Below are 21,911 nucleotides of genomic sequence, written 5' to 3'. Positions count from 1 at the left end.
TGGAGTGCCTATTTCAATTTAACCTCTAAATCTTTTGATCACTATCACTATTAGTTTTCCACCATGTAGTCACTTCAAATGAGAGGGCATACAGCTACACACTATTACTGGTATATCACGAACAAGTTACAAAAGGCCCCTTTTTATATTCTTTGCAATGATAAGGAACAGAATTATCAGGCACATAGATGAACACAATATGTTGGGGAGGAGTCACATCTTTTGTAAAGGGAAATCATGTCTCACCCCATCTGTTTACCTCCTCAAAGTATTCTAAATGTGGACAAGGGTGATCCAGTGGATATACTGTGCTTGGACTTTCAAAAAGCTTTTGACAAAAGTCCCTCAACAAAGACTCTTAAGCAAATTAAGGAACCATGGGATAAGAATGAAGGTCCTCTCATGGAACAGTAACTGGTTAAATAAGAGGAAGCAAAGGATAGGAATGGTCCCTTTCCACAGTAGAGATAGGTACATAGCAGTGTCTCCAAGGATCTGTACTGGGACCAGCACTATTCAACATATTCATATTCGATCTGGATCAAGTATAAACTGTGGTGGCAAAGTTTGCTGATGATACAAAGTTATTCAAGATAGTTGAATCCACAACAGACCATGAGGAGTTACAAAGGGATCTCACAAAACTCGGAGACTGGGGAAAAAAAATGGCAGATGAAATTCAATGTTGATAAATGCAAAGGAATGCACATTGGAAAACAATCCCAACTATACATAAAAAATGACGTAGTCTAAATTAGCTGTCACCACTCAAGAAAGATCTTGAAGGCATTGCAGGTAGTTCTCTGAAAACATTTGCTCAGTGTGCAGGGGAAGTCAAAAAGGCTAAAAGAATGTTAAGAACCCTTAAGAATGGGATAGATAAGACAGAAAATATCATAATGCTGCTTTGTAAATCCATGGTACTCTCACACCTTGAATACCACATGCAGTTCTGGTTATCCCTGTCATAAATAGAAAGGGAAGGGTAAACCTCTTTAAAATCCCTCCTGGCCAGAGGAAATCTCCTCTCACCTGTAAAGGGTTAAGAAGCTAAAGGTAACCTCGCTGGCACCTGACCAAAATGACCAATGAGGAGACAAGATACTTTCAAAAGCTGGGAGGAGGAAGAGAAACAAAGGGTATGTGTGTCTGTCTATATTCTGTCTTTGCCGGGGATAGACCAGGAATGAAGCCTTAGAACTTTTAGTAAGTAATCTAGTAATCTAGGTACGTGTTAGATTATGATTTCTTTAAATGGCTGAGAAAAGAATTGTGCTGAATAGAATAACTATTTCTGTCTGTGTATCTTTTTTGTAACTTAAGGTTTTTGCCTAGAGGGGTTCTCTATGTTTTGAATCTAATTACCCTGTAAGATATTTACCATCCTGATTTTACAGGGGGGATTTTTTTTTCTATTTACTTCTATTTCTATTAAAAGTCTTTTTGTAAGAAAACTGAATGCTTCGTCATTGTTCTCAGATCCAAGGGTTTGGGTCTGTGGTCACCTATGCAAATTGGTGAGGCTTTTTATCCAACATTTCCCTGGAAAGGGGGGGGGTGCAAGTGTTGGGAGGATTGTTCATCGTTCTTAAGATCCAAGGGTCTGGGTCTGTAGTCACCTAGGCAAATTGGTGAGGCTTTTTACCAAACCTTGTCCAGGAAGTGGGGTGCAAGGTTTTGGGAAGTATTTTGGGGGGAAAGACGTGTCCAAACAGCTCTTCCCCAGTAACCAGTATTTGTTTGGTGGTGGTAGCGCCCAATCCAAGGACAAAAGGGTGGAATATTTTGTACCTTGGGGAAGTTTTGACCTAAGCTGGTAAAGATAAGCTTAGGAGGTTTTTCATGCAGGTCCCCACATCTGTACCCTAGAGTTCAGAGTGGGGGAGGAACCTTGACAATCCCATCTCAAAAAAAGACATATTAGAATTGGAAAAGAGTACAGAGAAGGGCAACAAAAATGATTGGAGTATGGAACAGCTTTCTTATGAAGAGAACATAAGAACAGCCATATTTTGTCAGGCCAAAGGTCCATCTAGCCCAGTATCCTGTCTTCCGACAGTGTCCAATGCCAGGTGCTCCCGAGGGAATGAACAGAACAGGTAATCACCAAGTGATCCATCCCCTGTTGCTCATTCCCAGCTTGTGGTAAATAGAAGCTAGGGACACCATTAGAGAGATTAAAAAGACTGGGACTGGGGGGAAAAATGACTAAGGGGGTATACGAGATAATGTCAATAAAATCATGAATGGTATGAAGAAAGTGGACAAGAAATGTTATTTACCCCTTCACATAACACAAGAACCAAGGGACACCCAATAGGCAGCAGGTTTAAAACAAACAAAAGGAAGTACGTCTTCTCACAATGCAGAGTCAACCTGTGGAAGTCATTGCCAAGGGATGTTGTGAAGGCCAAAAGTATAAATGGGTTTGAAAAAAGAATTAGATAATTTCATGAAGGATAGGTTCATTGATGGCTATTAGCCAAGAGAGTCAGGAACACAATCCCATGCAGTAGGTGTCCCTAAATCTCTGACTGCCAGAAGCTGGGACTGGAGAACAGGGGACAGATAACTCAGTAAGTTGCCCTGTTCTGTTCTTTCCTTCTGAAGCAGCCACTGTCAGAAGACAGGATACTGAGCTAGATGGACCATTGTTCTGACCCAATATGGCCATTCTTATGTTCATGCAAATGAGCATGTAAGAATATGTGAGTAACTGCTGAAATTGCATCCAGTTCCCACAACTGCATGTACAAATCTGGAAACTGCAATCTATGCATAGTTTTCCTGACCATTTCATTGTTTTGAGGTGTAACAGATTCTCCAAAGTCTCTTTACAAAGCACAACTTCATAATGCAGCCGGTATGTCATTTTTACTCCACGAAGCTGCTGCATTACAGTGGGCTTCTAATAAAAGACTAATCAATCCTCATTGTCCAATAGCAGAATCAGTAGATTCCAACTGTTAATTAAAAAGAGCCAAGCTACATTTCTTTCAACGGTTTTACTTGCATTATCTGTATTCAGACATATTTTGCAATTCTAAAAAAAAAGCATACATTTTAAAACAATATGGCAACTAGACTCAAGCATAGGTTAATTTATGTCATGCTTAGAACTCTTTTGGAATGATTTTTTGATCACACACTGACATTTCACTTCAAATCATCTGTACTGTAGGATGTGTCAGAGTTCCTTAAAATAATAATAATAAACTAATATTACTTTTGAAATAGGTTTCTGTCCTTGCTTCATATTGAGTGCAGAGAGGTGAGTGGATCAATGCCAAATGCTTTTCAAAGCTTAGAAAAATCTTGTGGAGAAAACTCTCCATCACACACATACCTACAGAGCATCTTTGGCAGATTCTCTAGTGTAGAACGTTAACCAAGCTACCAGAGTAGGTTTAAAAAAAAACACCCCACCCTCCAAAAAAACCCTACAGCAGAGGGGTCAACTACTCTAGTGTACCATCAGTCCTTCGTGGATACATATGCTGCTTCATTTGTATCTTTCTGATTAGAATATGGTGCAGCTGATGAGTTTATATCATGCCATTTTAGTGTATGTCAAATAAAATGAAATAATAAATGAAAACATATCACTAACAACTACTATTTCAAGAAGAGCCCCCTTCTGCCAGATCACGTACTGTCAGCTATCAAATTAGCAATAGGAAAGAGTGTGGTAGTGTTTTTGGAGTGGGACTACTACTGTCTGTTAACCATTTCAATTTACTGAAAAGATGAGAGTGGGCAAGCGAAAATCTTGATTTGCATGCAGTAAATCTTATTTCTTCTACAGGATTCCAAACCTTATATTTCTGTAGTTTGGTTTTGCTATTAGGAAAGGATAAGCTTAATAGTTACCAGGTAGAAATTTTCAAAACATTAGATGAATACCCATTTTGTAAATCATCATTTTTATGCAAGTCTTAAACCAAATTTTTTTTGGTTACCAAGCAAGTGCAAAAGTTTTCTGCAGAAAGCCAGTTCTCCTTAATGAGCCTATGTATGGGTCAATTTTGCTGCTAAGTAACACCAAGCCATTCAGTCTGATCCTTGCCAGCGGACCCTCTGGCCACATGGACGCCCAATGAAGTAACTAAGACTCAGGGTACGTCTGCACTACATCACTGTAGCTATGATGTAGCCACACAGCATAGCTGCAGCCTATGCTGATGGAAAGAGGTTTTCTGTTGGTGTAACTACTATGTTTGGAGAGATGTTGTTGTTATGCTTATAAGAAGCACACGGGATCTTTTTCAGGGGAAAAGGCAATATGCCACGCTTATTGAAGATACAACAATTAGCATATACATTTAATTACACCACACACACACACTCACAGAACTGTCCCACCAGTTGATGTTATAGTTACCAGTCCAGAGTCCAGGTTGATCACGGATAGGTAGGAGCCAGGTTCTTTCAGTCATGAAACGATGCTCTGGGGAAGTCTTGGCAGGACGAACCCAAAGTTTCATGGCAAGGCCCCCTGTTTCGTGATTTTTCTTCATTGGGACCAATGAGTCATGCTGTAATCAATTGTTGTTTGATGAGTGCTTGTTTTCTTAAATTGTCCTTCTCATCCCTTATCTTGTTCTTTCATCAAGTTTTTCAGGGAGTTATCCCACGATTGTTTTTATTGCAGCTATCTTGGCCGCATTGACAGGTGCCTGTCTCATCTTTAGAGTTGTCAATCTGCCTTCCTCTGACATTTCAATAGGGACGTGTTGCAGCCTCCTGGCACCCTTGCGTCTGTCTCTGGTTCCCCCCAGACCATCTGGTTCAGCGATGGCCTTCACACTTATCTCTTCTTAACACACACATTCCACATTCACACACAAAACAGAATTAATTTACACAGGACATTTTGAACAGGAACAACAAGTTGCAATGCAAAAGAAAACAATCATGGCATTCTTTTACTTATTTTAAAATGCTAAACCTACAACAAATTGGTGACCCTCAAAGGTCAGTTACTGCCTTTTAATCAGTCCAGACACAAAGAAATTCCGGCTGATGCATCTCTACTAATGGCGTATCAGGCCATTCCTTTCTGCTGTTCAAAAAGAGTGGCTGGCAGGTTATGGTCAAATCATACATCAATACATTTAATACATGCTACGTTATCTTATTATTCTTTATCCTTTATTCTAAATCATAAAAATACAAACATAAAATCCTATTACTACAGTGTTCCTACACCAATGGAAGCCCTCTGCTGTTGACATAGCTGAGTCTACACTGGGGGGTAGGTCAGTATCGCTATGTTGGTGGGGGTATATTTCACCCCCGCAGAAACTCACCTGACCATAGGCTCCGGGGATGGAGCACCCACAGGGAAAAATTCTCTCCCCCTCCTCCTCTCCCTCCAGCGCTTCCCGCCCCGACACCGCCTAACACCTGTTTGGCTACACTTAGGACTTTCTGGGAGGGAGAGGGAGGAGCGGGGACACGGCACGCTCAGGGGAGGAGGCGGAGAAGAGGTGGGGCAGAGGCGGGGACTTGGGGGAAGGGGATGGAATGGGGGCAGGGCAAGGAAGGTGCGGGGGCGGGAAGAGGCGGGGCGGGGGTCAAGCACCCACCGGGCAGAGGGAAAGTCGGCGCCTATGCACCTGACTGCCATAGTTTTGTCAACCTAAGTTGTGTAGGCCAGGACCAAGTCAGAGTGCAGGATTAGTTCCACATAGCTCAGATTATTACAGGCTCAGGCCCTGAACGTGTGTCCATGATCAAAGTGTAGGATTTCTTGCAAACAGAGAAAAAGAAGGGATGGACACAACTTAACTAAGTCCTCCCCTTTCCTATTGTGTATCAGTCTATTAAAAAGGAGACATTCAGTTTAGTATCCTAATTCCTGATGTAATCAAACATCTGCAAAAGCTGAAATATCTGTAAGTCAGAGCCCCATCTTGCTGACAGGGCAATCAAAAGTTTCACAACATCCTTAGGCAGCAGCTAAATACTGATTTATTTATTTATTTATTTATTTTGGTGGCAGGGTGACTTGTACAGTATTAAATTGTGTGTGTGTGTGTGCATATACCTAAACAAACATTCCCATTTTGGGTTTAAAGTTAGTTTCATGATGACAGGTAGAACAATTTAAGAGTCAAAAAAAATTCTGTATTGATTATTTTGGATCGCCGATGCCTTTAGTGCATTTCATTCTGTCTGAGCTCTATCACACTGAGAAATCAAGCTCATAAAATGCCAATCCTTATGAAAAATTAGTATATTCAGTAAGTTATAATTTTCATAATTTTTCAAGTTAACAAAGGTTGAGAGTTAGTATGTTGCTGACTGTAAAAATAATAATAAAATTAAAAAAAGCTTAAGCAAAAATATTCCTTGGATAGTTCTTAGTCTTAATTACTTCTTGCCTGAAGCTGAAAAATATGCACTCTTCTGTTTTACACACATACACTCCTACCTATACAGTTCCAAATTCTCTGGCCATTGGGGTTAAAAAGAGATTACTAAAGGAAAAATCTGACCTACAGCCCCTTCTCCCCCTCCCCCATTTCCTATGCATTTAAGAAATGGAGAATTCAAAGCATTCCACTCAAAGACAATCTCAAATACATGGTTATGTCCTCTCCTCAAGGTAGCTCATTTGGCAGGACATTTTAATGTTAATTTCCCACAGGCAGATGGCAACTTCAAACTAGTTTTTACTATGAAAAACAAGTTTGGATAGCAGATATTAAATTATCAATAGGAAAGAGTATAGGGAATATGTAGGGTTTTTGTAAGTGGGACTACTACTGTGTTAACCATTTCAATTTACTTAAAGGTGAGAGGGGGCATACCTTGGGCTCCATTAGTCTGTTTCATCCACCTGTTGCTTCTGATCATAAACCATAGGAGATAAGGAATTCTTATTACTTGCTTACACACTGCCTAGCCCAGTGTTCTGCTGATCACTGACTGAGGCCCTACACAATACTGTTATACACATAAATAATATAGACAGGAACAAGAGGATTTCTTTCTTTTTTGTTGCTGCTTTAATTTGTGACTCTATCACAGAGACTGACTAGGAATCTAATATGCTACCATGTGCTCACACAGCAGTGGCTGTTCCACTCTTATCCCAGAATCACCACATGGTATCAGACTTCTAAGACTGACTGGTAATAGGTGGTGAAAATGCCTTGATAAATCTACGCTGCTGCTGCCATAATTTAATATTCCTATTAACCTTATGTCTTTTCAGGGATTGCTTATGTTGCGATGCACATACCTGGTTGAAAGGACAGTAAAATGCAGTTACTCTAAAAGGAAGATAAGTCTCAATTTACCCCAAAATGAGAGTAAAGAAATATGTTCTCACCATCTTTAGAAAACAGAAATGAACCCAGATGAAAGAATAGGCATGTGCCTAGCATCAAAATTATGGACCAGATTCCCATACCCTTACTCATGTTGATTGGTACCTTACTCCGCTGAAGTCAATAGAACGACATAGGGAGAGTAAAACGGTGCCCAACATGAGGGTATCAAATTCAGGTGCTATATCCCTCCTTTCCCATTCTTGCAATACAGTTTCATAACTGGTAGTTTTATTGCATACATACCCCACGAAGCATTCTATCTTTTTGGCCACCTCCTCATCATAGTATCTCAGTGCCTCACAAACATTAACAAGTTTATGCTCATTACACTCCTGTGAAGGAAGTACAGGTAGGCACTGAAAAAAAAAAAAGTCAACTGAAAAAGAGTTCCATCCAATTACATCATATGAAGGCAGAAAACTAAATAGTGGCAAATTTTACAAGTGCTTGTATACAAATGCTAGAAGTCTAACTACTAAGATGGGTGAAGTTGAGTGACCAGTATTAAATGCGGACATTGATCTAATAGGCATCACAGAAACTTGGTGAAATGATGATAATCAATGGGACATGGTAACACCAGGGTACAAAATATATACACAATAGGTCACTATCTGTAAAAGAAAGCATTTAGAATCAAATATAGTCAAAATCTTAACTGAATCAAACTGTACCATAGAATCTCTATGGACAGAAATTCAATCCTTGAACAATTAGGGTGAAGCAGTAGATATATACTACCTGACTAGGATGGTGATGGTGAAATGCTCAGGGAGATTAGTGTCTACAAAAGCAGAAAAACCAATAAAAATGGGGGATTTCAACTATTCCTATATTGACTGAGTACTTGTCACCTCATGATGGGATGCGGAGATAAAACTCTAGACACCTTTAATGACAGCTTCTTGAAGCAGCTAGTTCTGGAACCCACAAGGGGATAGGTGATTCTTGATTTAGGCCTAAATGGCACACAGGATCTGGTCCAAGAGGTGAATATAGCTGAAATGCTTGGAAATAGCGACCATAATGTAATTATTTTTAACATCTTTGGGCTGGGGGTGTGGGGGGCAGGAGGGGACAGAAACCCACCACAGTAACACTGAACTTCAAAAAAAGGAACTACACAAAAAGGAGTAAGCTAGTTAAATGGAAATTAAAAGGAATAGTTAGAAGAGTGAAACGGCTGCATGGAAAACTAATTTTAAAACACCATAATAGAGGCTCATACTAAATGTATACATCCCTCACCCCTGAAAAAACAACAACAACAACAACAAACACAGCAAGGGAAAAAAAAAAAGCCACCATGGCTAAACAGAGTAAAAGAGGCAATTAGAGACCAAAAAAAAGCATCCTTTAAAAATTGGAAGTCAAATCCTACTGAAGAAAATAGAAAGGAGCATAAACTCTGGTAAGTCAAGTGTAAAAATATAATTAGGCAGTCCAAAAACAAATCTGAAGAGCAACTAGCAAAAGACAAAAAAAAAAATCTATCAGAAGCAGGAAGCCTAGCAGACTACCAGTGGGGCCACTGGATAATGAATTTGCTAACGGAGCACTCAAGGATATGGAGGAGACACCCACATCTAAGCTATTCTTTTTTATCAACAAATCTAAAGTATTGTCCTAAATTGATGCCTCCATAGAAGAGGTTTTAGACAAGGCTGTGTGGGAGAAGCTAAATGAATTCTCTGCACTGGTCTTCACTGCAGAGGATGTGAGGAATGGTCCCAAACCTGAGCCATTCTTTTTAGGAGACAAGTCTGAGGAACTGTCCCAGATTGAGGCATTGATAAAGGAGTTTTTAGAACATATTTATAAACAAAAAAGAGTAATAAGTCACCAGGACCAGATGGTATGAACCCAAGAGTTCTGAAGAAACTCAAATATTTAATCACAGGACTAACTGTAGTATGTAACTGTGGGTGCGGGGGGCAGGGGAGGAAGGGATGGGCAGTCCTCTCCAGACAGTCCTTGAGTCCTCTCCAGACCCTGTTTCCAGTCACTGATAATGTCCTTCCTCCCAGTTTGTAGCATATGAGGGGTAAAATCAACAGACAAAATGATGGGGTCTAAATTAACCATTACTGCATAAGAAAGATCTTGGAGTCATTGTGGATAGTTCTCTGACAACATCTGCTCAATGTGCAGTGGCAGTCAAAAAAGCTAACTATATTTGGAACCCTTAGGAAAGGGGTAGATAGGAAGACAGAAAATACCATAATGCCACTCCATAAATCCATGATACTCTTCCACTTTGAATACTGTGGGCAGTTCTGGTCATCCCATCTCAAAAAAAAGATATATTTCAATTGGAAAAGTTATTGAGAAGGGCAACAAAAATTATAGATATGGAACAGTTTCCATATGAGGAGAGATTAAAGAGGCTAGGACTTTTCAGCTTAGAAAAGAGATAACTATGGGGGGATATGATAGAGATCTATAAAATCATGAATGGTGGGGAGAAAGTGAATAAGGAAGCATTATTTACCCCTGGCTCATGTGTTAATTTCATTGATCCCTTCACATAATAGGTAGGGAATTTAAAAATAAAAATAGGGAAATACTTCTACACACAGCACATAATCAACCTGTTCAATTTGTTGCTAGGGGATGCTGTGAAGGTCAAAGTATAACTGGGTTCAGAAAAAAATTAGATAAGTTTGTGGAGGACAGGTCTACCAATATTTATGAGCCAAGATGGTAAGGGAGGCAACCCCATGCTCTGTGTGTCCCTAACACTCCGAGTGCCAGAAGCTGGGACTGGATGACAGGGGATGGATCACTCAATAGTTGCCCTGTTCTGTTCATTCCCTCTGAAGCATCTGGGGCTTTCGCCTGCCAGAAGACAGGAAACTGGATTTTGACCCAGCTTAATTTTAGGCTCAACAACATCAAATTTAAGTGGGAGATATCATCTAATATAAGCACTATAACACTGGAGAGTTTGTGTGAGACATTCATATCCGTCAGGTTACCAGCCTACTAAGTCAATATGTTTCTGTGCACATATGAAGGTCCTTGTTTGCTCCTGAACCAATATCATATTACAAAGGCATATGGAATTAATGTTGATTAATGAAAAGTATTTGGGGGGATTAATTTATTTTTGATTTGACAATTAAACATATAATATTTTCAAATCAATGCAATATTATTTAGCCATTCAATGCATTCAAAATATAAGGGCACCTTTTTAAATGAATTTTAACACATTGATCAGGAATCAGAGCTTCTGTTTTTATACACAACACTTCTGATTAGTGGCTTTTCCATTAAGGATGAATACTTTATCTTCCAGGCAACTGTATCAGTCTATGTAAGTGTCAGATTACTAACAAGTTAATGGCTCAGACCTGTTGTGCTTCAATGCTTCATTTATTACTGGCTTGCTAGCCATCAATGAACTGCTGCAGATATAAAGAATCTACCGTAATGCTAACCTGCTTTTGAATTATGCAATTATTTTTGTTGTAGTTCCCTGGAATAAAAGCAAAACACTCAGTGCTGGCAGAGTTTTCTCAGCTTTGCTTAATCCCTATACTGGAAATGTTAAATTAGAATCTTTTAATAACTTAAAATTTTAACTTTTGAATTAAACATGAAACATTTTTTCTCTGGATAAATTAATGTTCATCCACACAGAAAATTTTGGATTTAACATTATTTAAGCAATTTAAAATTCAATTAAAGATTCATCTATTGCATCAGGTATCTGACTTCAGGCTACATTTTAATCATGATTATTGTTATTGTTTTTGACATTCAAAAGCTCTAAGGGAGAAACATGAAGGTTAATTCATGTAGAACAGAGACTCAGTTCCTTGGTGATAAGTATGGTTGGGGATGAGGCAGCCACTAATAGTATATGCCAATAGTATATGCCAGAGTACAGTAGATAATTAAAGTTATTTAAGTAATTTCTTTTAGTCTTCACATTCTATTTTTATTGTTACTTTAGATGTTACTCTTAATCAGTTGCTATATTCACAACAGTGGCAGTGGTACCTTCCCTGTTAAAAGTTAGACAAAACTGATTTTATGAGAGTCATTGACACTTTACATGAATGAAGCATTCACAAATACTTCAACAATACAGGACAGAGAATACGAAAAATCTAATTGAGCAAAATTGTTTTCTGGGAAGAATTATTAAAAAAAAAAAAAGCAAAAAACCTTCTGTCAGGCTCAAGTACATTTCTAATGTTTTAAGTTCTCATAGAAGGTGCAGAGAGGGAGGGGAGTGAGAGGGATATCAGAAACATATGAGGGGGCTGACTGTGTTCTCACTTTCACCAGTGCAATTTCCTGACTTCTGTGTTACTCCTGATTCGCATCAAGCTCAGTGAAATCAGAATCAGGCCAGCTACATCACAGCTGTATTTCAACATGCTAGGCCAAATCCAGGGGTAATGTTGATGGTGGTGTAAATTGCAATTTCAGTGTAAGTAGGTCAGAATTGAATTTAAGTGGCTATGTGGGAAAATAGTGTAAGCCACACCTATTCAACTGTCAGTGGTTCTGTAAAAGGAGTGAAACTGACAGGCTTGCTGTTTTAAGGGGACCAATTCAGCTTCTGAAGTAAATAAGGTGCTGCTCCCATCAAAGTGAAGAGCCAAATTTGAACCTCAGTTACACAAGGATAGAGACTAGATTTCAGCTTTGCCCCAAACCCGGTGTATGGGGTGGAGCACAGCTGAGCAACCCAAAGAACAATTCAGGGAATTAACTGTGCGTCTTGGTGACCAAGTTCTGACCTTGTTTTTTCCTTACCCTGAGGACTGGAAGAGAAGTATTTTCTATGGATTCATACCAGCAGCAAATTATTATACCTTGCAGTTTAGCTGAGCTGCACTGGTCAGTGTGTTGGGGAACAAAGCCGCGGTTCCACCCATTCAGGCCTCTCCCGGCCTATTTTCCACCTACTTGCTTGGGTCGGAGGGAAGGGTAATCACATACCACCCACTTATACAGTGTGCAGACCAATAGTAGCTTGTACCAGCTGCTTTAGAGTAAGTTGCAGGAAACCCTAGTAGTTATAGGATAATTTACCCCCCAGGGATAGTTTAGCCTCCCAATCACCACTAGTTAGAGATCAGATGATGTCCTGAAACATGAGGATTTATATCCCTTCCAAACCTTTTATTTAAAATATTTACTATTATAAGTCTGGACATTGTTGATATCCTTATAAATATCTAAGCTTTTTTTCTGGCTTCTGTTAAAGCCTCTAATATCCTGATGCTTCAAGTTCCACAGGCTAACTGCAGTTAGATTATTTTAGATGTATCTCAGCAAATATTTCACAGGAGGTTTTATGCCTTCTTTTATAAAACAGCAAGTTACTGAGGTAGCAAAAATAATAATTTGTATAAGTCACACATTCCAAAATTGATTTAAATCTTACTGTTTGTATGTATTGATTTTTTCTTTCTTGTCCCTAGAGCAAAAATGAACTGTTTTACTGCTACTTTTCTAACCACTAACCATCAAGCCTGCTTTTTAAAAAAAAAAAAAATCCATTTCATCCTGTAATGGTTCTAAACAGCAGGACACCAACTGTTTAAAAGACCATCCCAAAGTAGACCTAAGTATCATCAATACCATTCTGCGAGAGGAATGCATTCAATAAGCAGCTAGTCATGCCCCTTAGTGGTCACTTTAGATTGGTTTCACTTTATATTGTTCTGAGTAAGTGATAAAGTTTAATATTTCATGTACTGTGGATCAAATCCTGAAGTGTTTACTCAAGCTTAGATTGTTTCTTACCTGGAGGGAAGAGACCTGAAGGGGATAGGAAAAGCTCCATAATTCTATTTGTAGTTTCCTCTCCAGAGAAAGAGCAGGGTGTTAACCCAACATTTTTAGCTTCCCATGAATCTTGGGTAATGCCACAGAACCCAGGAGCACCTGTGTGAAGGCCTACCTGAGCCTCTTCCAGTTTCCGAGCAACCAGTCTCCTCCACAGGAGCTGCACTGCCCTGGGTGCCTTGGCCTGCTTCTGACCTTTGAATTTCTGAGCGCTGGGTGTCTTGCAAATCCACAGCGAGAAAAAAAAAATCTGCTTGTCCATCAGGAAGAGGAAGAACTTTGTGCAAAAATCCTGCATCCAGATTGGCTCCCAATTGCCCTCCCTGAGAGAGAAGGAGGAGGATTCATGCATTCATCCCTCTGTTCCTGCCACATAATGGGAAACAATTAATAAGTGTTGTAGCATAATTGGCCTGATCCTCAGCACACACAGTTTTACATCAATAATTCTCCTGATTTCATTAGGGTTACTCCTGAATTATGTGGGCATCAGTAAGGTCAGAATCAGACTCAATATTGTTTGACAGGAAGGCTAGTTTATAGTTGTGGCTTCCTTAATTTTATCTGCTGAACACGTGCAGTATGGAAACAAGCATTAATCAGAAAAAAATGCACTTGACTTTCATGTTAATATTGCTAACTTGATAGAATTATCCAACAAGCTTCTGCGCTGTTTTTATTAACATTTTTGTAATGACAAATTTATTAGGTGCTAACCAAATCTTGGTGGGCGGTGAATTACACAGAGCAGAAACTACAAGAATGATTGATTATTTTCCAATAATTACATGTTCTAACTTCAAGCATTTACGGATTCCCAGGGCTATGATTTCTGTGTCAAAGTCATTTTACCCTCAGCCTTTGATGAAAAAACAAAACAAAAAAACAACAACCCTTCTTACAAAAGTTTCACCTGTAAAGTTTTTCTTTTCATGTTTCACGACAATTCCAAAAGCGCTTTAATTATTGAAATACACATATTGCACAGTAGTTAAGTCCTGAGAAGAAGAAACAGCATTAAACATTTCTATTGTCTTTGAAGTGTGTCCTTAAAATATACCAGACAGCATCATGAGGCCAAATCCAGAAGGCCTTCCTACACAGATCTCAATCAGACTGAACTACCATTTATTTCAATAAGATTTTCTTTCCCCTTGAGCAAGCACAGAATTAAAAACTAAGGCATACTTTGCCCCCTCCACTGGCACAAGTTGAGAAGCCCAAACTTTAGTAGATCTCTGCTGAGTGGCTGAGGGAATGGAGAGGGCCAACTCTTTGGTGTTGCTTCTTTCTCCCACTGGATGCTGCACAAGACCCTCCTGGGGAATAATGGAAAAGGAGATGAATATTGAGATGGTAAGATTTTCCAATGGCACAGAATTATTTAGGTTAGTTAAGACTAGAGAAGTCTGTGAGGGAGGAGATTCAGAAGGGATCTAAACAATGGCTGCGGCAGGATGATAGGACCCTGTGACCTGTATCAGATAAGCTTAATCACAAAGAAGCTGTAATGTGTCAGCAATCTGGATTTGATATTTAAACCTAATCTCAATTTCCTGTCTCCAGGCCCAGTCCCCACTAGGCCCACCTCCCTCCCCATGGGAAACCTGTAATCACAATTCAACTAGCAGAGTTCTGTTGGAGGAAGTCAGGATCCTTGGTGCTCATTTGGGAGGGTGGAGCACGAAGATGCTCCCTGAGCGTGCTCTGCTTCCCAACACATTGGCAAGTCTGTGAAGGGGTGGAGTTGGTGGATCCATGTAGTAGCTGTAACCTTGAGGAGGTGTGATTGGCAGAGGAGCCACATAACTGAGGCTACGGTAGCAGCCACGGAGAGACCTGGGGCGATGACCTGACCTCCACTGAGTAGTTTTACAATGAATAGCCTGATAGTTTGACTTGTATTCTGAGATTAGGATTTGCTCTTTTGTGACAGATTTGGAGCATACTTCCTTGTTCCGCTGCTATTTATGTTTTTCAGCCCCACTGTTAAAAATAAAAAGGGGGTGGGAGGGAGGCAGAGGAGACAAAGTAACTTTGGCTGAACTGTTGATCATTTGTTTTTTTTTTTCAACACTACAGAGAAACCTTTCTATTATAAGCGTCCATTCCAGTCAGTATACCACGTGGTTTAAAATTACGTGTTGGTCAAAATTATGAGCTCATGACATATGAGCCAAAACATTAATAGGATAATATATTTTCAGATAAGTATAAATGAAAATGCCCCATGTTGTATAACATTTTTTTCTGGTGTCCAATAACCTCAAAAAAAAAAAAAAGGGCAGGTTAAAAATATATTTCAAACAGTGACCTCTTTTATTGTGTGTTTCTGTCTGGAATTACAAACTCTCGAAAAAAGGTACTCATAATACAAATAATGGTACAATGTTTATTATAGAGGCTCTTACAGGTGCTGCATTAATGGTAAATGTCTACCAGACTGGCTGCTATCGCTTTTCACTTCTCTGAAAGCGTTTTTCCCCTCCACTTCCTTCAGAGTCATTACAGTTTATTAATTTCAGAGGTAATAAAATGTGAGGGTGTTCCTTAGGAGACGCCATCTGAGTAACATACATGCTATTTCACATAGGTAGTGATTAAATCTTTGTGTGCATCTTACTGTATGTGTGGATGAAGTATGGCAACTAAATTCAAACTTTAAAGTCTCCATCAAATAGTCAGATGGAGAGATCACAAGTAAGCATAATATTGGTTAGAACACTGACAACTAGAAGATTTTTAGGTTTATTTTCAAGAGGTCTTGACTGCTTTATAGATTTATTAGATTTATTTCATTACATATATCATATGTAAGATAGATGAAAGTTAGAAAACATTTATATGATACTAAATAGTGTCATATTTTCATCTGATGAAGCCATATAAATATTTTAAAGATACTGAAATATATTGTGAGACAACAGAATGACATGGGATGCTTGTGAATATATATTTTAAAGATGACAAAATATCAAATATAAATATATGGAAATACTTTTTCATGTGATTTCATACACATAGCACAAGGGTTTAAGAAAATAATAAGAATACAAATAAAGATGTTGCAGCTAGATAAGCGTATGAAAGTGTACATCTTGCCTCTATAGAACCACATACCAAGGCATAAATTAAAAGTATCCTTTTAAGTAGTATGATCAGAAGGGGGAAGAAATAGTTGTGTGCAATAGGGTCTCAATCCAGAAAAGCACTTAAGCATGTGAGCAGACCCACTGAAGTCCCATGGGACCCAATTTAAGCTACAGCCTAACACTGTTTGGCATCTGTGAGAGTTCCCTCCCCACTCTGAACTCTAGGGTACAGATGTGGGGATCCACATGAAAAAACTCCTAAGCTTATTTTTACCAGGTTAGGTTAAAAACTTTCCCAAGGCACAAATTTTGCCTTATCTTTGAACAGTATGCTGCCACCATCAAGTGATTTAGACAAAGAACAGGGAAAGGACCACTTGGAGTTCCTGTTTCCCCAAAATATCCCCCTAATTCCTTACACCCCCTTTCCTGGGGAGGCTTGAGAATAAACAAGATGAGCACAAACCAGCCTTGGATTTTTAAGACCCAAAAAACCAAATCAGATTCTTAAAAAACAGAACTTTATTAGAAGAACAAAAAAGATAAGAGAACAACTCTGTAAGGTCAGAATGGAAGATAATCTTACAGGCCGTCAGATTCAAAACATAGAGAATCCCTCTAGGCAAAACCTTAAGTTACAAAAAGACACAAAACCAGGAATACATATTTCCTCCAGCACAGCGAATTTCACAAACCAAAACAAAGAAAAACCGAACGCATTTTCTAGCTAGATTACTTACAAACTTTACAGGAGTTGGAGGGCTTGCATCCTTGATCTGTTCCTGGCAAAGGTATCACACAGACAGACAAAAGCCTTCCCCCCCCGCCTCCAGATTTGAAAGTATCTTGACCCCTCATTGCTCATTTTGGGTCAGGTACCAGCCAGGTTACCTGAGCTTCTTAACCCTTTACAGGTAAAAGGACTTTACCTCTGGTCAGGAGGAATTTTATAGTACTGTATACAGAACGGTGGTTACCCTTCCCTTTATATTTATGACAGCATGAGTGTGAACAACTTGTAGTGCTAAACCATTTTACTCACAAGTAATCTCATTGATACCAGTGGAACTACTTATAAGAGTAAAGCAACCAGCATCTGGCCCTTTAACTATACTCCAACTTATTTTTCTAACATTGGAAATGGTAGCCTGTTTTGCACTATAGTTGACTATCAGACTTGACCATGCCTGAGATTGAGAAAACCATGTCACATACAGATAAGAAGAATTTAATGGTCTCTCTAGGCAACCATTAAATGCTGATATTCATAAAAGTCCTGCTTTCCCAAAACTTGTATAGCCAGTGCTATCCAAGGTCTAGACTGAATCAGGGATGAAAGAAAAAAAAAAAAAAAAAGGTCTTTGGGTCTGGATCATTACATAAATACAGTGATCGAGAAAGACAGGAAAATCTTTTAGCATAACAATTCATAGCAGGCCAGGGGATGAGAAACACAAACTATTAACAGACAGGGGTGATTATTGGTGTCCTCAAAATTAGTTTCTTTGTAGATGAACTTCTTAGGCACTGCACAAGCACCTGTTGGAGGAGAAGAGCCATGTAGCATGTAATTCAGAATCTTCTGTTCAGTAACTCATACATCAAAGTGAAACGCCTACACATCTTACACGGACTTCATTTTGGCCTCACTAGGACTATTCACATGAGCAACTTGGGTTTGTAGGATCCAAACCTCTATTATAACTATGTTCAAGGCTAGGGGTGAAATGCTGGATCCACTGAAGTCAGTGACAAAATTCCCGTGGAGCCAGGATTTCACCCTCAGCGTGTAGTATACAGCTGGCTTCTTCTTGCCCTGCTGCTTAAAACAAATCCCTGAGCAATATAGCTGCTAAAAAACATGCTAGCTGTATTTGTGTTCAAAACTGATCATCAAAGAAAGTTGCACCTCCCTATCCCCACACCGTTGGTTGGTATATATCTAACTTGCTATCCCAGACCTTCAGCCTGGTCTCACTTGCAGAATACACACATTTACAAATCTATCCATCTGTAAGTGACCTCAGCTTTCAGGTTTCTGTTCTGATCTTGTTCAATGTGTTTGCAATAAACTTTTCCAAGGTCATGTAAAGGGACTTATTCTTCTATAGTGTTTGAATTGTAGGCTTCCATCTCACTTTGAGCTAATAGTTAAAGCTCGGTCTTAAGGACGGCTATGTTTGTGTTTTTACTGGAAATATGGCTTTTCAGCACCTTGGGATGAGAATGGAGGATGAAAAACAGAACTGAGTGCAAACACTGAAGAAGACTAGCAGCAGACACTAAATGTGAATTTTCTGAATTTACCGTTGAGCTATAATGAGGTATTGCTTAAAATTAAGTTAAATTATGCAGCTGTTTCCTAGTATATTGTGCTAATGCATCCCAGAAATTATAATTTTCTGATTGGAGGACTATGTGGAGGAAAGCATGCCATTCCCTAGTCCTATAACAATTCATTTCATGATTTAAAAAGGAAGCCAGTGTTTTTGCAGCTGGCAGGAACAGGCAATAAAAGATGACAATCCAAGGAGGCCTGGTTAGTCACTGACACAATAAAACAATTCTGACCAAAAGCTGCAGAAGGAAAAGGGCTTGTAAGCACCACCACAAACACACAGCATCAGCTGATTAGTTTCTGTGATAAAAGACTATATGGGACTGGTAAGAGAAACAGTTAAATATGTTAAGTAAAATAATTGCTGTCAGACACATGTTACTTCAAAGCTAAGTGCTTGTAAATTTCATGGAACTGTTCACTCATCACTTTAAAACAGAAAAGCAAGGAATGAATGAGCTGTAAAGAAAAAAAAATCAAACTTTACTGATTAGCAGTCTTCAAGGCCTTCAACTTCCATTTACTTTCTTAGGAGGTTTACCTGAATGTGGAATGAGTGAAAACAGAATCAGGATTTCAGGAATTGGTCTTATTTGAATAGTAGAACAAAGGAAAAAACGCAATAATAATTTCCTCATTAGAAATGGGTTCATGGGAAAAAGATATACAAAGCATGTACAGAAAATAATTAAGTATGTTAATTGGAGCAGGTGGCTTATTATTATATCATTTGACCAGCCTGCTTTCTTGTATCTATTTAAAATTCCAGTCTGACAAATTCAAAAATCTGTACCACCCATTCTTCATAACTGCTTATGCAAAGACCGTCCCACAAAAACAAAAACTCCAGCTGAAGACACATAATAGCTTTTCAGAAAAAAAGGAAAGCCTTTCAGTTAGCATCAATATTTCAATTTATCCCTTTATTCTAATATTCTTTTTGGATGATTCTTTTGTTTTAGTCAGCATTTCTTTTTTTAAATAAGTTGAATCAGGGGGAAAAATATTATTTTATTCACTGAGTATGAATAATATAAAATGATATTGTGCCATGCTTCATGACCATGCATATTTAAACATTTCCTATAGATACATGTAAAACTCATGTTTTAATATTGTGATAAAGCACTGCCTGGAAATAATAATATGAAACATAAGAAAGTGTTCTTTGAAATCTTTCTTGCCTTTCCTAATGTGACTCCTCCCAGTACAGTCAATGAAAAGACCAAGCAGAATTTGGCACCTTAATTTTCTAGATTTATCTGAGTCTGTTAAGTTACCTGTTAAAGAATAATATTGTAATTCAAAATGATAAATTATTAAGAGGCTTTGTCTATAATTAGAGATTTTCAAGATTCTGAACCTTGCTCACTATGTATCTGATCCAAAACTCGCTCAAGTCAGTAGAAAGACTCCCATTAAAAGCAGTCACAATTTTTCCAACTAGCAGTTTGTTCTTCAGATAATAGAGTTACATTGACAAAATAAAATAATTTAACAATTTTTTAAATATTTGTTCCCCAAAACATACAAAAATAATAGCAATTTTTCCCCAGATGAAAAATTCTGCAGGGAAACGTCCATTTTTTCATCCAGCTTTAACTCCCATGGACCTCAAAGGGCTGTAGAGCAGGAAGCATTGGCCCACAGCTTATTTCAAACCAGAGAGTCAGTCAGCGAGTGAATATTATGGCTTGTTTTAAGTAATTAAAAATGTGTGTGAGCTCTCCACCACTTCAGTATCTTAGCTGGTATTTAGCATGACTTTTAAAAATCAGATTCATTTGCATACACTCTTCCTATCCTGCGTCTCATTCAGTAATCAATAATTATGTGGAAATGCTTAGACACTTAGGGCCCAATTACAGCTGCATTATGACTTCTTTTCTGCAGCTCGGCTTGTAAAAGGATCTGTAAACAAAGTGGATCTGGGTCAAGGAGTATTCCTTTATTGCAGAGAAAATGTGGGCATTCGCTGTGTCAACCACCTAGCAAAGTTAATGAAGCAAGAGGCACAGATGGTTTTACCTGAAGGAAGACAAGTGGTTGGTCTGTTCCTTTTCCTAGCTTCCAGACTGGCCTTTAGGAGCTATAGGCAGCCATAGTATGAGTACAGCCCTGAAGCTGCACTGGGGAACAAGCTCCACTTAAAGCCTCCTTTGCCTCCCCTTTTACCCTTTGCTAAACTCAGCTCCTGCGCTGTACACTGGATCAAAAGATTAATAGAACTGAAAGATTAGAAATGTTAAAAAGTCAATTTTTCCCATTTTACTTGCTTTATATATTTGTCAGCATTGCATTCAAAGTCAGCTGCACTCCTTTGTCAATGGTCAGTTGCACTGCCCTTGCTTGCTACTCTAAGGAAGCAGACATTTATACTCTTCCCTAGGCTTTACAAGAGTGTAAAACAAACTGAAATCAAAGAGGCAGCCAGCAGGTGTGTAGACTGAAAAGGGTGATGCAAAAGAGAAGTAGACTCAATTAAGTCTCCTGCTATTGCTTTTGGGCCAACTCAAAAAAAGTTCCCCACAAACAAATAAGAAGAGCAAAAAACCACTCCTGTATATACTTTTAAGGGAATTGTAAAAATGTACTCTCCAGAATTAAGAAGGCAAAAATGCAATAGGATTATAGAATACTTACAATGTCTTGTAAGGGTGCTTCATCAGAAAACTGAAAAACAGTCAGTCAGTCATTTTAAAAGCTGCTATGTTACATCAAGATTTCTCTTTCTTCCACCAAATGTGGAATTCTTTCCATTCCTGCTCCCTCACTATTCCAGCTTTGGATCAATTACAAATTTTCTTTATGCATCAAAATGTCATAATTGTAAAGCCTGTTAGTTTGAACCACTATGAGGTTGAAATGAGAGCTTTAGAGTTTAGACTATTGAAAGGGGAGACTAGACAGAAATGAAAATTGAAAGAGGCAAATAAATAAGAGAAGCTACATTTCCTAAGGCCTCACTGTTTATGCCTGGGACATTCATTGTAGTTAATGTTATATATGGCTACTGCATGAATGAAATTGTAGAACAGTAGCAGAGGTTTGTGAGACTGAGATGATAAAACTCACTTCCATAAAAAAGTTAGCAAAAATTACCACCAATCCCAGGTCATACAGATCTACAACCAAAAATCATTTTCTTAAACCTGGACTTTCCACAGCAAGCTCTACACACACAATTATACCCACTAACAAAAGAAAAAGAAAACAACGAATCCATTTCACATTTGATCCTAGAGGTTGAAAGGGAAAGAGAGTGTTATGGTTACTTTTTCAATTCTGTTGGAAGCTCTCTGATATTGTGCTGATGAGGACAATTCAAGT

General features: G+C 38.7%; 1 long non-coding RNA gene across 1 annotated transcript; it reads right to left on the bottom strand.

The window, feature by feature from the left end:
- Positions 1–13,203: 13,203 nt before the first annotated feature.
- LOC122462371 lies at positions 13,204–20,956 on the bottom strand. Its single transcript, XR_006284879.1, has 3 exons — positions 20,610–20,956; positions 19,069–19,122; positions 13,204–14,470 (listed from the first exon to the last, which is right to left on the bottom strand). It is a non-coding gene; the product is annotated as an uncharacterized LOC122462371 (long non-coding RNA).
- Positions 20,957–21,911: the final 955 nt, after the last annotated feature.

This window comes from Chelonia mydas, chromosome 11 (assembly GCF_015237465.2).
Source record: "Chelonia mydas isolate rCheMyd1 chromosome 11, rCheMyd1.pri.v2, whole genome shotgun sequence".
In the NCBI taxonomy this organism is placed as follows: Eukaryota; Metazoa; Chordata; order Testudines; family Cheloniidae; genus Chelonia; species Chelonia mydas.
This window is presented reverse-complemented; position numbering and strand designations above follow the sequence as displayed.